Source organism: Cavia porcellus, unplaced genomic scaffold, assembly GCF_034190915.1.
Source record: "Cavia porcellus strain 051 isolate PalLab524CR breed Dunkin Hartley unplaced genomic scaffold, mCavPor4.1 scaffold_10, whole genome shotgun sequence".
NCBI classification, from domain to species: Eukaryota; Metazoa; Chordata; class Mammalia; order Rodentia; family Caviidae; genus Cavia; species Cavia porcellus.
Window position 1 is genome coordinate 37,006,944 of NW_026947493.1, and position 13,564 is coordinate 37,020,507.

The 13,564-nt window shown below is 42.4% G+C and overlaps 1 protein-coding gene across 7 annotated transcripts in view; it reads right to left on the reverse strand.

Annotated features, from left to right (window-relative positions):
• Arhgef3 (Rho guanine nucleotide exchange factor 3) overlaps positions 1 to 13,564 on the reverse strand; it is a 277,874-nt gene that overhangs the window by 40,687 nt on the left and 223,623 nt on the right. The window lies entirely within an intron of this gene.

Genomic DNA, 13,564 nt, shown 5'->3' on the forward strand with positions numbered 1-13,564 from the left:
AAGTGAGGGCTTCTGTGAGAATAGGAGATTAAAAATAATAATTGGCCTAATTTGATTTTCTTGTCCTTTTACTCAGCGTAGCTCCAGTTACATATAACTGCAGTCCAAAGAGAGCCCTCCGGGAAAATGTTCCAGATGTCAGTGGAATGGCTCTAAGGAGAACTAGCAAATGCAATACCATGGGTGTTTTCAGGCTTCACAGACAGATGAAAGGACAGGCTCTGCAGACAGGCTGCCTCAACAACTCAGGCTGCTGACCAAGCTAGGCACGGCAGATGCTAAACCCAGGGATAAGACGTCCTGCTTCAAGGGCACATACCACCTCCACCATGTGGTTTTAATACAAGATAGAAGAGTCTATTACTATGCAGGGAAAGAAAGAAAGAGAGAGACAGAGACAGAGATAGATTGCAAGTGAGCCAGTGAGCCAGCACGCCGGGCACAGTGGCACATGCCTGCAAGCCCAGCACTCAGGAGGCTGAGGCTGGAGGATAACTGCAAGGCCAGTCTGGGCTATGTAATGAGTCTGATTGCTTCCTTCCTTTTTTTCTTTTTTGGTACCAGGAATCAAACTCAGGACCTTGCACTTGTCAAGCGGGCACTGTGCTGCTGTGCTATATCCCTGACTACATGATGAGCTTAAGGCCAGGTTGAACTACACAGTAAGCCTCTGTCTCCTATCTTAAAAAGGAAGGAAGGAAGGAAGGAAAGAAATAAAGAAAGAAAGAAAAAGAGTAGGGAAAGGAAGGAGAAAGACAATATGAACACATAAGCATGCAGGCAGAAACAGTTCTCTGTAGGCAGAATTTCACGAATATTAATAATTTGTTTTATCCTTCCCACATTAAAAAAATTTTTTCTTATCTTCTTGCCCTAGCTAGGGCCACTTGTATATTGTTCATTATAACCTAAGGCAAGTCAGTGGGTACACTAATCTCATTTTTGATTCTACAGTCATTATTCTTAAGACTTCATTATTACATTTGCTGAGAGTGTGGGAGATACTTTTTATCCAGCATGGAGAGTTCTCTTCTATCTCAGGTTGCTGTAGGTTTTTGTTGTTGTTGCTTTGAGTCAGAGTCTCACCCTGGCCTTGACTCTGCTTGGTAGCCCAGCTGGCTTTGACTTTGCAGCAATCCTCCTGCCTCAGCCTCCTGAGAGCTAGGATCACAGGCATGCACCACCATGGCCAGTTTGCTGTGAATTTCTATCATGAATTGGTATTGGCTGTATTTTTTTTTCTCAGAACTGGGGCTGGAACCCAAAGTCTTAATTCTGAATTATATCCCTACCTCACTCTGTTTTTAAAAATTGCATTTTTAGTTTTGAGACAAGGTCTTGTTAAGTCAGTAAGTTTGCCCAGCCTGAGCTCAAACTTGTCATCTTCCTGCCTCTCTGGGATTACAGGTGTGTGTTACCACACTTGGGTTAGATTGGTTTTGCCAAAATACTTTTCTTGATCTATTCAGAAGACAGGGAAGAAAAAGAAGAAAGTAAAAGAAGGGAGCGGGCAAAGAAACAAAGAGATAATGAAGACAGAACAGAGGTCATATTTTTTCATAAAGGAATTGATTCAACAATTTAAAATACCTTGAGTTGAATTACAAACAGAAAGGAACTACCAGGTGATCTTTACTTATACTTATGATTTTTAAAGTAATGGATTGATATTCTTTCTCTTGGAAACACAATGATTCTTATCTTTGCCCCCATTCTTTCTCCTGACAGCTAAAAACCAAAGCAGAGTATATGGAAAGTAAGAAAATGCCTATCACATCGATATAACCCAGTATAATTCTTTTACGCCTTCAAAAACAGTTTCACTGATATGGACATGGCATACAGGAACCCCTCAGTCCCGTCCTCTGCACTGCAATCCCGCGCTCCGGCTGGGAGTGGCTGGAACGTGAGCCACTGAGCCGCAAGCACAGCCTGGGAGGGGCTGGAGTCCAGGGCACAAGCACTTAAGTTACTGCCCCACAGGGCAGCACTGTGCTTAGCTCTGCAGCTGGCCGGGAGCAAGCAAGTGAGAGGTGAGAATAGATTGTCCTAGCAGTTGATGGAGTGAGAAAAAATAGTCTTTTGGATGTTTGGAATACCATGGAAACCTCTGCAGAGATCCGTCTGTGTGCGTCGGATAGTGTACTCATCAGGGTCACCTTAATCCACCCGGGAACACTTTGGTGACTTTCATCATCTTCATGTTAAGAGAATTACGATCTCCTTGTGACTGCAGAACTCCAGCACAAATAAATCTTAGCGACTTAACACTGGCCGCAGGAACTCGTCTTAGTGCTTGACACATAACATTTCCTAGTTTACTCTTCCCACCATCTCTGTACAGTAACTGCTGTGATGAGCTCGTTTTATTTATTTTTTATTTTGTTTGGTTTTATTTTTTTCCAAATCTATTTATTCAAGGATAAAAAGAAGAAGAGGAGGAGAAGAAAAAAGGAAGAAAAAAACAAGAAAATTTCAAAACATGTCAATCGGGGGCAACAATGGTACACACAGTGTGCACTATCATCCCCGAATCATTCACCCAGACCTCTGCATTCAACTGTCCGAACAACACCGGCACAAATCTTTCTCCTCAGTGAACTCAGAGAAAGATGATCTCATTTTAACAATGGGGAAACTGTGACACAGGGTGGTCGACTTGTTAGTCGCTCAGTTAGAGAGGGAACCAATGTAAGTCAGTGCAGGCTGACTCCAGAGCCTGTGGCCTACACCACAGCTCAGCCTTTCCTGTAAGAAGCCAAATGTGGTGGACCCTGCGGGCTATTCTATGGCAACACCTCCTCTCTCTGGGGGCAGCCAGACACAGTAAGTAAATTAATGAGTAGGGCTATGGTCCATTAAACCTCTATTTATAGATATGAAAAATCACATTGTATGTACAGTAGCTTTCCTGTAGAAAAAAAGAAAACCCTTCTTCTTTTTTAGCTTTAAAAATTATAGACACTGTTCTAGACTTGAGGCCCATAGGAAATCAGCTGTGCTTGCCAGGCAGCGGGCCTCAGCTCAGCTCAGCTCAGCTCAGCACTTCTGCTGTGACGTGGCTACCCAAACACACTCGGGGCCACTGCACCCTCCCGCAAAAGGCCCACAGATATCAGAGCACCCATAGGTAAGAATCCCACGATTCTGCTGAATTTAACTTGCCAGCAGGCTCCCCTCCCCACTCCCCCCACGGCCCCCTCAAATCCATACTTTTGTATTCCCACAACACTACTGAAAAGGCAAAGACTTTCAGGCCTGTGACTAGTCCTCACTGCACCATGGGCATCTGTAAGCAGGCACAGTAAGCTCTTTATACTACAACTGCCTCAACTTTACCACTTCCTTCCTCAGGCCCAGGGTAGTTTCATTGTTTTCCAGCTTATGCCCAAGTTTCTCACCATTTAAAACTTCTACTCAGCACGAATGCTCTTGCGTTCTCAATTGCTTTGACACCTCCAACTGTCAGAGTCCTCCCTGGCTCATTCCCTGGACTCCAGCTTCCTCCCAGGCCACAAACTTGACTTCAGATAAGTCCAAGACCTCCTCTTTGGGGGGACCTGACAACTTGATTCATAGCCTGTCTTTCAAAGAATTCCTACAGTGTTCACGGTTTTTGGACAGAATGGTTAACAATGAACCTTCTGAGATCTATCTACCTATCTATCATCTTTGTCTGATTCCCATACATAACAAATGTGTGATCTTAGGCAAGTGACAGTGTTTTTCTTCTCCAGTTAAACATCGAATAGATTTATAAGACAGGTATGAGAATTCTGTGGACAATAGCTATTATTTATCGGCAGCTAATAGTCTGGATCAGGCACTGGAATATAAGCTATACATAGATTTGCTCGAGGCATCTTCAGAACAGCCTAGGGAAAGCCAGTAATAATGCTCGCATTTTAGAGGTGAGTGTGCTAGAGTTCAAGCAGAGGAAACACTTAGAGAAGGAAACACAGAAGCAGAGGCACAATATGGACCGTGGACCAGACTATCCGTGTCTGCTACACCATTCTGCCCAACACGTGACGATGAAGAGCACACGCACGCTCCTTTGTGGACCGCAAGCTCTCAAAGAACAAAGAATACACACAAACTGACTTCTTACTCCTACATCTTTGTCTCTAAGAACAGGTAAGCTGATCTCATCATATGCATATTCTTTTTCAAAACACTGATTGTGAAATGATTTTAAATTCACAGAACAGTTGCAAAAATAGCAGTGTTCCCATATACCTTTTAGCTGGCTTCCCCTAATGATAACATCTTGCATAACCATGCATACATTTATCAAAACACCAGCATAGCACTTTAAACTAGTAGGGAAATGGCAGAGTGGCAAGCAACAACTCAGTTGCTCCAAGATTCAGAATTCAGGCACTGGAAAAGGACAACTTAAAGACGTACGTTCCAGGGAACCAGGAAGGAGCTGACAGGAATATCAAAGCCTACAAACAACTGAACAAACAGTATGAGATGCAGAGAAGAAGGTGGCAACATGCACCCTCTCCCAGCCTCCCAGCTGACCACTCATGGGCAGCAGACAAAGTCTACACGGTGAAAGCTGGGGACTCAGGGGGCTTCAGGGTGAACAGAGTGATGCAACAGACCAGTGGTGCGGTGAGCTTCACCAGTAAGCAGCTGGTGAGTGACTCCAGTCCAAGCACCTGCCATACCCCTGGAGAGACTGGCTGCTCAGAGCTATTCTAGGGAAGGGCTGATGGAACCCAGGACTCAGAGCAGCCAGGGACAGCTTCACTTCAGGTCTCCCAGTGTGATGTTCCCATAGTAACTGGCTGAGAAATAGTGCTAAGAGCCTGTGGTCAGGGAGCCACCAGCAGGCTGGACAGAGATGCCCTAATGGGTTCAAGCTAAAGGACACAGGTGTCTGCTCTCACAACCAGAGGCCAGGCTCAGCTGGTACTGGTCCCTTCACGCTCATCCTCACCCTCCTGTCTGCTGGTACTTGCACTAGCAAGGATCTGTGGTCTGATCATCTTCTTTACCTAACAGCATGAAGAGGGACACATCTTGACTTGTACACTGTCCCAAAACTGTCGATCTGGGAGGAAAACCACACCTTCAGAACAAAAGGACACAAAACACCAGTGACCAGTTAAACAAAGAAGGAGAGTCCGTGAGAAGGTTTTAATCAGAAATCCGGGATGTTGAAAATTATACTGAAAGCATGGGCAGCAGAAGCAACCAATGTGAGGTCAAGTGTTAGAACTCGATGACAACGATGCTTCAAGATAAGCTGCTCAAAGATAACTTAAAAGCAACAAGAGGACATCAAAAATAGATCCAATAGCTGCTACAAGATGCAAAGAAGGTGAATCTAAGAGTCACCAGAATAAGTGCAAAATCAGATAACAAGACAGATGGCACACAAAAAAGAAAAACCTGTTCACAGAAACAATGGCAGGAAATTTCTCAACTTTAGGAAAAGAAAGAAACATACAGATAAATGAAGCATAACTGAACCCCTCTAACCAGGACCCTTATCCTCAAAGTAGTAGAAATCCATTACAAGAACAAAATCTTTTTTTTTAATTTTGAAAAGAAAACAGAATAGAGTCAATCAAAACAAAACCATGAATGTGATACAAGGACTTCGAAACAATATAAAGGAAACCAACGATGGCTACCATAATGCCTCTTGTTATTTTCCAAATAACTGCCCATACCATCAGACATAATAAAATCAAATAAAACAGAACAAAATAAAACCAATCCAAAAAAGCCCACAAAAAACAATAAAAGCAACACAGGACTTCAAAATAGGAAATCAATAAAAGCTACCATAATATATTTTATTATCTTTGAAATAGCTCTCCATGCCATCAAATATAATAAAATAAAATCAAACAACAAAATAAAACCAAACAGAACAATGAAAACAACACAAGGCTTCAAAACAGGATAATAGATTAACAATGGCCACTGCCTTCCCTTTTTAGGCATTTCCTCCCCTTTCACTTTCACAATATGTACTGTGCATTTTGGATCCCACTAACTCCTTTAGTTTTTTACACTAGGGAGACAACAACAATATTAACCTGTGTGACTCTGAACCTGTGCCCATGAGCATGATCTCAGGTTGTACCCATTTACCTACAAGAGGTTATCTTTCTTTATAGCTGAGTAGCTTTCCAGCATATAAAAATGCCACATCTTTTTCACCCATCCTGCAGTAGATGGGCAACCTACCCATACTTTTTTTCTGGCTCCCTGTCACACAGAGCATTGTTTTCTCATCTTTAACTTTTAGTCAATGAATTTCCTTTTGAGTTAAAAGTGTTTCTTGGGCTGGGGATTTAGCTCAGCGGCATAAGCGCCTGCCTTGCAAGCAGGCGGTCGTGAGTTCGATCCCTGGTACCGATAAAAATGAAAAAGACAAAAAAAAAAAAAAAAAAAAAAAAAAAAAAAAAAAATAAAAGTGTTTCTTATATACGGCATATTGATGGATCCTGTCTCCTGACCCACTCTGCCTGTGTTTCTTTTTATTGGTGAACTGAAGCCATCTACATTAGGTTATGGCCAACATGCACTGGCTCGTCTCTGCCTTGTTGTTTTCCTGCCATTGGCTCCTTTTCCCTTCTATTCAACTCTTGCCCTGCTTGGCTATTGCCCTCTGCTGCTGATCCTGGAACCATGGTCATTTTTCTCTCTCTAGAATGCCCTTCAGTATTGTTTGCAGAGTTGGTTTGGTGGTCACGAATTCCTTCAGTTGTTCTTTGTCATGGAAGTATTTGTTTCTCCATTAATTTTGAAAGATAGTTTTGCAGGGTACAACAATCTAGGTTGGAAGCTGTTTTCTTCCAGGACTTGAAGTACTTCACTCCAAGCTCTTCTTGACTTGATTTGTCTTGAGAAGTCTGTTGTGATTCTGATGGGCTTTCCTTTATAGATGATGTTTGTTTTCTCTAACAGCTTTACATATTCTGGTTTTTTTTGTTGTTGAATTTCAGGGATCTTTACCTTTTAGTCTATGAATTTATTTCCTGGTGTTATTATATGTCTAGGTGTAGATTTATTTTGGTTATAGCTAGCTATAGTTCTATATGCCTTACTTATCTTTGTGTTGGGTCCTTTATCAATGTTTTAGAAGTGTTTTTGCTATAATCTCCATAAACAGACCTTTTTCATCATTTGTCTTGACCCATGCTTTTTCACTGATACCTATGATTCTTAAAGTATTTTTTTGTGTGTGTCATCTTGCAGCCACTGAATTGTTATTTTCTGGTTCCTTGTTATTTTCAAGAGATCTTTCCTTTTGTGATTGCTAACTACAAACTGTCTTCAAGATCTGAAGTTTATCTTCAGTTACTTTCAAGAGAGTTTTCCAGCTTCAGTGGGGTTTTTAATTTCCTGGCTCTCTCTCTGAATCTGTTTGTGATCACCGAATGTAGTGTAATTTGATGTTTGGGACTGGATGATCCTGGCTTTGCCTTTATTGCCCAGAACTGCGTTTACTGTTCTAGGTCACTTTTGGTTCCATGTAGATTTTAGTTTCCACAACCCTTAACACCAGAATTGTGAGGAATGCTATTGGTATTTTGATTGGGATTGCATTAAACACACACCACATTTTTGTTAGTATGGCCATTTTGATTGTATTGCCTATCCACAAACAGGGAGTGTGTTCCCATTTTTTGATGTCCTGTTGGATCTTTTTTTGCAGACAATTTTAGTTTTCATTGTAGAGTTACTTTGCTTCCTTGGTTATGTTAATTTGTAAGTATTTCATTTTTCTTTATGTTATTGTGAAAGATTCCCTAATTTGTCTCAATGAGTGTGTTATTGATGTACAGGAAGGCTACTGGCTTTTGAGTGCTGACTATAACCTGATACACTACTGAATTTGCTTCTTAATTCTAGGAGTGTTTTGGTAGGATTTTTTGGGGGTCTTCTACATATATGATGTTATCTGCAAATAATGATAATTTTATTTCTTTCTGTCATTTCCTTTTCTTTTTTTCCCTAGTTGCTCTGGTTAATGTTTTGAGAACTATATTGAACAGCAGTGGTGACAGTGGACATCCTTGTCTTGTTCTTCGTTTTAAGGGAAATTTTTCAGCTTCTGTCTTAGTTACTTTTCTTACTGCTAAGATAAGTACTCAACACCTCCAAGTTAAGGGAGGAAAAGTTTATTTAACTCACAGTTTGCACAGATTTCAGCCCATAACTGACGGGCTCCGGGCAGGGTAGCATTGCAGAGAAACAGTTCATAGTGGACAGAAGGTAGCAAAGTGATTAAGGGAAAAGACAAGCCTCTTTCTATCCTTACATTGTGCCCAGACTGCTGGGATTAGGACTAATATTTAGAATACACAAATAACTTAAAAAAGGTAGACCCCCTGCCCGAATTCAAAGACCCAATTAAAAATGGGTATCTGAAATGAACACACTTATTGAATGAAGAATTATAAGTGGCCAACATATAAATGAAAAAACATTCAACACCACTAGCCATTTGAGAAGTGTAAATTAAAACAACACTGAGATTTTATCTCTGGAAATAATCCATACTCAAGAAATTCAATAGTAACAAATTCTTGAGAATCTGTGGGGAAAAGGAACCTTTCTTCACCGTTGGTGGGAATGCAGACCGGTTCAATCACCATATTAATCAGTATGGAGAGTCCTCAAAAAACTAAACTAGAAATGCCATTTGAGCCACATGTTCTCCTTCTAGGTATCTTCTCCCCAAGCGTTAAAGATGTCCCATTACAGTGACATATGCACACTCATGTTTACAGCAGCATAGTTCATAACAGCTGAATGTTGGCACCAGCTTGTCAGTTCATTAACAGATGAATGGGCATAGAAAATACAGTGCAGTATTTACACACAGCGAAGCAGCACTCTGCCATAAAGAAGGGTAAATGTGAGTCATTTATAGGAAAATGACTGCACCTTGAGACGACAATGTGAAGTGAAATAAATCAGACACGCAAGGCTAGTACATGTTTTCTCTTATATGAGAAACCATGTAAGTGCTAAATAAAAGAAATAGAGGGGAAAAATGAAAGAGAAAGAGTTACTATGATCTGGTATCACCAATGTATCTAAAAGTGTACCTTGATTCAGTATAAATTGTCTTATGTGTTTTAAGCTTTTTGGCTATTAGTCTGTCTGCTGCTAATCTGTGTTTACGATGATTAACTGGATAAAGACTTACAAAATGAATACATAAATATGATGCTAATAAAAAGGAAGAAAGAAAAAGAGGCGGCAGGTAAGAGAAAAAAAGAATTGAGATATGTCATATACTTGTACCAATTCCACGCCCTGAATGTACTGCACGTATATACTAATAATTTTTTTTTTTTTTAAATCCACTAGTAAAGGAGTTCGGGGGATATTTCATCAGGTGTTCCATTATAACTCAATTTAAAATCTCACCTTATATTTCACTGTCTCATCTCTAGAGTTTCTTCTGATTTGTGACAATTCTTCATTCAGCCTTTTTATCTTCCTCCGTAACTTGCATTTTTGAGGGTACTGATCACTTACTCTGCAGAATATCTCTCAATGGAGACTTGTCTGCCATGCTCTCATGATTATGTTCCAGTAGTGCAGACTGGCAAGAACACCACAGAAGGATGCGCTTTTCTCTGAAGGTCACATTGTGGGGAACAAGATGTTGCTGGGTCATGTTCCTGGTGATGTTTACTTTGACGCATGGTCTGAGTGATGTGATCAATGAATTATATCTCCACAAAAAGATATGTGCAAGCCCTGTGTTTCACTTGTGAATGTGACCTCTGTAAGATCCTCACAGATTTAATGAAAATATGGTACACTGGATTGGCGTTAGCCCTAAATCCTTTCATGGTTTCACAAGAAGAGGGAAATGAGCCATGCATGGGGGCACATGCCTGTAATCCCAGGACCAGGGAGACTGAGGCAAGAGGGTGGTAAATTCAAGCCCAACCTGACCTACCTTTAGTAACATTCTCAACAACAACAAAAAAGGTGGAAAAGGTGGGGGTCACTGGAGATGTAGCTCAGGGCAATTTCCAGTGCTGGGGAAAACAAACAAACAAACAAACAAAAAAAAAAAAAAAAAAAAAAGAAGGAAGCCAGGCGTGATGTCGCACGCTGATAATCCCAGCACTGTAGAGGCTGAGGCAGAGGCCAGCCTGGGTTACACACTGAGTTCAAAGCCAGCCTAAACTACACAGTGAGACTCTGTGTCCAAAAGCCAACCAAACAAACAAAATACCAAAAGAATCCCCCTCGCCCAAAAAAAGAATTAAAAAGAAGGGGGGGGGGTTGGACAGAGACAGAAAGGGAGAAGCTAGTCATGTGACAAACAGAGAGGTGACAACTGATTTCAAGCATCTACGAACTAAAGAATACTAGAAACTAAAAAGATACAAGGAAGGGTTTCCCGGCAGGTTTCAAAGGCATGGCTATGCTCATGTCTTGCTTTCCGATGTCTGGCTTCCAGAACAGTGAGACAATGCATTTTTGTTGCTTTGAGCCACCTGGCTTGTGGTACTGGGTTACAGCAACCCTAGGAAACTAACCCGGGTGGTGGCTGAAGATTTCTGCACTGTAAAGTTGCTGTTATCATCTCTGTACATGATACGTCTGTTGGAGCAGACCCTTTGTGACCACATGTATCTTTTCCTTTTTTCTTTTTGGTTCTAAGGCTTGAACCTGGGGCCTTTGCCCTTTCTCAGTTTTTATTCTGAGACAGGGTCTTGTTAATTCATTAAGTTGCTTAGGCTGGACTCAAAGTTTGAAGCCTCCTGCCTCAGCTTCCCACAGGTGTCCCAGGTGTGTACAACGTGAATCCCTTTAAATCAGATTCAGGGAGTACTTACCAAGTATTTGGAAAGTGGGCATCACTAAAGGGCACAGGTGTCACCCGTAAGGGGAGTACCTCCTAGGTGCACAAGGACAGCCAGACCCAGAGGGACTGCTCCAGAGCCAGTACTGCCTGGCAATGCCAAGGAAGGGGGCAGATAAGGCGGTCAGCAGGCAGGGTCAGGCAGGTGCACAGGGGCGGGACAGGTGGGACAGGCTGCAGTGAAGCAGCTCCACAGAGTTGTCTGGGTGAGAGAGGAGTGGGGTTGTGGGTGCAGGAAAGGGAGCGCCACAGAACTCACAAGCAGCTCTTTTTTTGGGAGGAGGGAGGAAAATGACAAAATAACTGTTCCTAATTCCACAATTTCCATTAAACCTTTTTGCTCTGCTCTCTTCCCCTGGCACAGAGTAAATTAACCCAGCATCACAGGTGACCCAGAAGATAGAAAGCAAAAAATAAGGCCTGAATCCCAACGGAAATGTGGTCCCATTCATTAAGCTACACGTATCAGAATTATTGGTTTTTAACTCACAAGGTGAGCAAACAGTCTTCAAACTCTTAATTATATAATTTTCGTATCAGTGATTTCAACAAGGGACTACAAGCTTTGTGGATTGTGACAAACCACCAAAGGGGTGCCTAGAGGATCCCTAATACTGCTCCTTTGTGACTAATCTCAGATGCAAAGGCCACACCCTTGTGTTTGTTTTTGCCAGCTGTGAGCTTGGCAGCCTGGCACGAGGCATTCAGAGGAGATTAGATTTCCTCTTTGATGGAGTGGCTCAACTCTCACCTCTATATCAGGTGTTAGAAGGAAAATATTACAATATCCTTTTAAAAAAGAATAGCTAGTGTTTGTTTTGTTTTTGCTAATGTAGGAACAAAGAGAGCCTGGACTAAAAAAAAAAATTCCTGGGAGCTCCTGATTGCTTCCAGTCTCAGGCCAAGCTGCAGAAAGGCTACTGCACCGCTGGTTGGAGATCTGGTTTCTCCAGCTGTGGTCCACGGATGTGTTCAAGAACAGATGGACCACGAAGGGCAGTCCACAAATTCAACCACCACCTCTTAGGATGTGACGCGCTGGGGCTGGAGGTGTAGCTCGGTGGCACAGCCTGTGCTCAGCACACATGAGGTCCTTCCTATATTCCATCTCCAGTCCCGAAACAAAAACAAAACACTCCTCCCAGAACTGAACGAAGTTGGAGACATGATTCATTCTCCATAAATCAAGCTCTCTCTGCCTGAGCCAGTCAGCACTGAAAGCCAACTCAGCATCCATTGCAGCTGCTTTTAGGGGTGCCTTCGTTTGTTGGTTCAGAGAGAGACATTAGGAGGACAACTGGCTGGGCTTGCACGATGCTGGCATGAGCCTCTGAAGCCATGACCACTGGCCCTACCCCACCCCACCCCCTGCCTTCTACACAGTACAACAAAACCAGATGACAGGGACAGAAAGAACTCGGCCTTTATGACAATTTCTGTGGGCTTCCTTTCTTGCAGGTCTCCTTAAGATACAAAACAAGACACCAGCAGAATATCACAGCCTCTCTGGTTTGAATCGGCTGAACAGCAGAATGAAGGGAAGTAAGGGGAATGGGCAGGAGAGACAAGTTAATCTAGTTCACCCTGCAGAAGCAATCTTAGTACAATTTCCAAAAAGACTAACACCCTCTATGTACCAGTTTTGCTTCTGAAGGAAGATCTCGAGCAAATTCTTGCTTTTATTCTTCTCATTACCATTGAATTTGATCCCCACATTGAAAAACTGCTTGTCTACCATGGGGAATTTCATTTTGGCTGAACGAAAGTTTATGAGTTGGGGGAAAAAGGAACCTTGGGAAACACATCAGCAACATGTAGGACTCTGAGCACCTGAACGGGCAGCAGACTAGTGTCAGTAAAATAAAACAGAGCCACTGTTTCAGACAGCAGTGTTGGCTAAGGTTTCACTCTTAAATTACTTTCAAAGTCATTCGTTTTAGTCAACATTATAAGGGTAAGTCAACATTTGTCCTGGCAGCAAGCCCAAATTTGTTATTTTTTTATTAGTCTGCTACTGGTTAAATTGGCCCGAGATTAAACACATCTGATAAATAGCCCTAAAATACTGGAGATTAGCAGAAAACCATGTTCAAGTCCTCTTACACAGGATGTTACTATTACTTAACCTTGGGCAGGGGAAGCACACCCCTGAACCCCCTTTTAGCAAATGCCAGCCTCTAGCACTTGAAGCTCGTCTTTGTCGTGCCCAGACATGGTGTTAGAGATATTCAGAGAAAGAGGAAACCAAGTATGTAGGTCTCTCTGCAGTCCTTGGCTCTAAATCTGCCTTCTGAACTTCAACCAAACCCTCCTGACAATGCTCAGAGACAATGCACTTAAAAGAGTCTGAGCTCCAAGAAAGGTAGAAGGGCTACCTGTAGAGCTGCACTCTCTGCCCCTCACAGGAAGGCCATCCTTGGGCCTAGAAGATGGTATGCATTTTGGATAAGAATGCCACACAAGCCAGGATTGGTGGTGCACATCTATCATCCTACTGCCTAGGAGGTTGAGGCAGGAGGACTGCCATGAGTTCCAGGCCAGCCTGGTTACGCAGTGAGTTCAAGGCCAGCCTGAATTACAGTGAGAACCTGTCTCAAAACACAAAATGACTGCCACATAAGTAATGTGCCCGCCATGTTGTACTCTTTCGCAGGTCAAGAAGATGAGTCCACAGCTGGAGATTCCTGGTTGTATCAT